This window comes from Monodon monoceros, unplaced genomic scaffold (assembly GCF_005190385.1).
Source record: "Monodon monoceros isolate NGI ecotype Baffin Bay Population unplaced genomic scaffold, NGI_Narwhal_1 Super_Scaffold_8, whole genome shotgun sequence".
In the NCBI taxonomy this organism is placed as follows: domain Eukaryota; kingdom Metazoa; phylum Chordata; class Mammalia; order Artiodactyla; family Monodontidae; genus Monodon; species Monodon monoceros.
In genome coordinates, this window is record NW_021703785.1 from 58,892,006 (window position 1) to 58,896,318 (window position 4,313).

The following is a 4,313-nucleotide window of genomic DNA, read 5'->3' on the forward strand; positions in this document are numbered from 1 at the left end:
ATTGATCAGTCAATATTTGAGTAAAGACTTAAAGGATTTAGCAAAGCAAGGGATGAGGCAATTGGGAATAAGAGATTTCTAGGCAGAAGAGTAGCAAGTGCAAAGGCCCTGAGGTAGTGTGTCAATCAAATAATATGCTGAATTCTTTTAAACTTTACACTTTAAATATACATAGAACATTCCTTAACTTAACACAGGAACATGAACACAATAGATTTGATTTATGCCATCATTTCTTTAATTCCCAGGGTTAAAGATGCTAACCAAGTAAACAATTTTATTATTTCAAGCAAATGGAGGTGACTGTTCGAAGGGACCTGGAGCTGAGGTTACTACCCAAGAGAATTGAGGTGACCCTTCCAAGAAAGCGTGGGTGATCCCTCTGACAATCGAAGTTGCTTTTTAACGAGTCATAGATATGCAGGGCAATTTTGTAAATAACCCTGAGCCATAAGATTTGAGCCCCCTTTTCTGGACATCATCGCAGTAAGGACACCCAGCCCACACCTGTCTAATGGAGTCATCTCTTAGTTCACACATCTGGGTTCAGGTTCACATTGACTAATTCTCCAGTCTGATTTGGGTCTGCAACCCCCTGAACTGGAATCGACAAACCTTCCTGTTACCTGATTCTCAGAGTCTCCACCACTGTAATGACACCTTGTTTCACTTTCTGTAGGGCTTTCTGATTCTCAGCACTTTCTTCATGGATCTCATCCGACTTGACCTCCACATGATATGTCGACTTGACTGACACTCTTGATGACTAAGCCCATTCCCAAAACTCTCACCTCTGACTTCCATAACATAGTCTCCCACTAATCTAGGTTCTTTCCTAGTCTCCTCCTGCCTGGGGCCCTCCCTTAATCAGTAATGTTCCGAGGGCTGCTTTGACTCTTTTCTCTCTCCCCCTACACTGGCTTGTCACTTAAATGCTCATAACATTCTTCCTACGTTAACCCACAGGAAGAAGGAGGCAATTTCCACTCCCATCCCCATCCCCATCATCATTGTAATGTATAAGTAATGGCACCTTCTGAGTATTAAACAGAAAAACCAATGACGCAGTGGATAACGTTTATCATATGTAGAAGAAAACTAAGAGATTGTGTAGAAACACAAAACTATGCTATTTGCGTCTGTCCAAGCCCAGTCACGCTGGGCCTTCCTCTCCAAGGGGCACAATTGGAGTGAGATTTTTAGCTAAGAAAGCTGAAATCTGAACAATCGTATTTTGCTCTTCCTGAAGAAAGGCTTGAATAGAAGGTTGTGGTCAGCAGGCGACCCAAAGAAAGAGCAGCCAGACAGTGCAGCCCTGTGTCCACTGCACAGACCAGAGGGGAGGGAACCCGTGTGTTCTGACCTGAGAGCTCGCCTCCATGCTTCACGCTCTGTTTCCCCATCACCATCCCCAAGCCCCACCCAGGGTTTACCTGAAGTAAGGGGTCCATAGCCAGGGCGCTTAAGAAAAGAATCCTATCTTTTGGTGTGTGGGTAAGAAAGAAAAAATATCAGTAGAAAAGGCAGCAATGTCCCAGCCCCCATCTCAGCCCCACTCCTACCCTGGTCCTCAGGTGGAACCCCTCCATGGGTGCAGGCAGTGTCCTCAAGCTGATTGTGACTTACCACAGACATGAAGCTATCACCTGTTCCGGGACCATGGGTCATCAGCTCGGGACTCTCACTTCCAGGGAGAGCAAAAGGAAGAGGTTGGGATCTTGAGACCGTGAACTCAGGAATCAAACCAGCTGGGTTCAGATCCCCGCTTAGCCACTTACTGGTTGTATGCCTTCAGCAAGTTCCCTGCCTTACTGTACCTCAGTTTTCTTATCTGCAAATTGGGGATAAATAGAGAATCTAAGTCACAGGGTTTTAAGCACTCAATGAGCCAAGACAGCACCTGGCTCAGAGTTAAATTCTCGATATCACCCTAATGAGCGGGAAGCAGCAAGACGACTACGAACCTCAGTTCTGAGGAAATTCATTGCCTCTCCCAGTTTCTGCTCAGTAGAGCCAAGCTTGCTTGGCGGGGGTCCTTTTCCCCCAAGGCAACTGCATCAGAAGCGTGGCACTTATCTCTCTCTGGTTATTTTTTTCTAAGACCCAAGCAGAAGGGAGGAATCAAATGACTGCTTTATCCTCCTCAGAGCAAACAGTTTAATAAATTATAGAACATTCTTCCGGCTGGTTCCTATGGAGAGTCCAAAGTTACCTTTTGAATTATGATATATTTTTGAGCTAAATATTTCTACCTAAATCCTGAACATTTCCATAGCCTTGTGTTTTCCTCTGGTTATTTGTTTGCCATTTTTGTTTTTTTTTTTTTACAAGGGAGCAAAAACATTTGTAGAAAATAATTCTCATATATAAATAAAAACAGCTACAGAAACAGACTCACAGACATAGAGAAGAGACTTATGGTTGCTAAGGGCAGGGGATGGGGGCAGTGGAGGATTGGGAGTTTGGGATTAGCAGATGCAAACTAGTATATATAGGGTGGATAAACAACGAGGTCCTACTGTATAGCTCAGGGAACTATATTCAATATCCTGTGATAAACCATAATGGAAAAGACTATGAAAAAGAATGTATATGTGTATAACTGAGTCACTTTGTTGTAGAGCAGAAATTAACACAACATTGTAAATCAACTATACTTCAATAAAATTAAAAAAAAACTCCACTGTTTTTATCTCAACCTCAAGTTTAGCTATGCAGCAACAACTTTAAGACACAGGCTCAACAATATCTGGAAATGTGAATATGAATATTCTGGACCAACAATTCAGTAAGAATCATTCATCTCACTTCCTTACCTTGGATTTTACGCTCGCGAAGCAGCCTGCTGGTCATAATTTGCCTTACAGGCAGAGAATGTATTGAGTGGTGAACTTAAGTCTTTGGGAGAATTTTTAGTATTTCTATTTCTCACTGTAAATGAATGAATTGACATGGTGATCGTACATCAATCTCTTGTGAGTCAGGTGTATACAAAACAGTCACTAAAACACTGGTTAGTTCTGGGGGTCCTAGCAAGTCAGAGTTCCCCACCCTCTACATCCTCTAGAATGCTATGGTCACACCCAAGTGTGGTTGCCATTTTGTGAGCTCTGACTGGACCTTCTAGTTTACCTTTATAACGTCTCCATTTGGTTCTTAGTTACAGCAGCAACTACCATAGTTACATCTCCTACTGTGCCTTCCCTCTGCATCTGCCCAGCAGACCCTAACTGAGTGTCCCACAGGCATGTCTTTTTTATTTATTTATTTATTTATTTATTTATTTATTTATTTATTTATTTTTGGCTGCGTTGGGTCTTCGCTGCTGCTTGCGGGCTTTCTCTAGTTGCAGCGAGTGGTGGCTACTCTTCATGGCGGTGCACGGGCTTCTCGTTGCGGTGGCTTCTCTTGTTGCAGAGCACAGGCTCTAGGGCACGTGAGCTTCAGTAGTTGTGGCACGTGGGCTCAGTAGTTGTGGCTCACCAACTCTAGAGCGCAGGCTCAGTAGTTGTGGCGCACAGGCTTCGTTGCTCCGCGGCATGTGAGATCTTCCCGGACCAGGGCTTGAACCCGTGTCCCCTGCATTGGCAGGCGGATTCTTAACCACTGCGCCACCAGGGAAGCCCCCCACAGGCATTTCAAGCTCAACACTTCTAAGACATAATTCAGCAAGCCCATTCTTCCTGCTGCTCCCACAGGTGGTAGGGGATCCTAGGAGAGATTTAAGCAGAGTAGTTACACGATCCGGTTTGCATTTCTGGTTTGCATTCCCTACCTGGTGTAGAGAATAGATTGTTAGAGGACAGGAGTGGATACAGGGGGTCAGTTGGGAGGATATCACAGTCATCTAGGTCAGCAATGATGTTGGCCTGGACTGAGGGATGACATTGAAGAGGGGGGGAAGGAACACTTACGAGATATGTATGAGGTGTATTTGTGATGACTGGATGTGAAAGGTGGGACAGAGGAAGACATCAAAGATGACCCTGGGTTGTGGTGGATGGTGGGATCATTCACTATGAAAAGGCAGCAGGTTTGGGGAGGAAGATCATAATTTCTCTTTTGGACATATTGCATTTGACACATCTCTGAGACATCCAAGTGAAAATTCCATGTAGGGAATTGGACTTACTCTTTGAGCTCAGCTGGGAGAAATGGGTCAGAGATACAAATTTAGACGTTGTCAGCCTATTGATAGTACTTGTATTCATGGGTATGCATGGAATCATCAAGGAAATGATTAGAGAATGTAAAGAGAGATAGAGATAGAGCTAGACAGAGAGAGAAGAACTAGAACAGAGTAACTCCAGTAC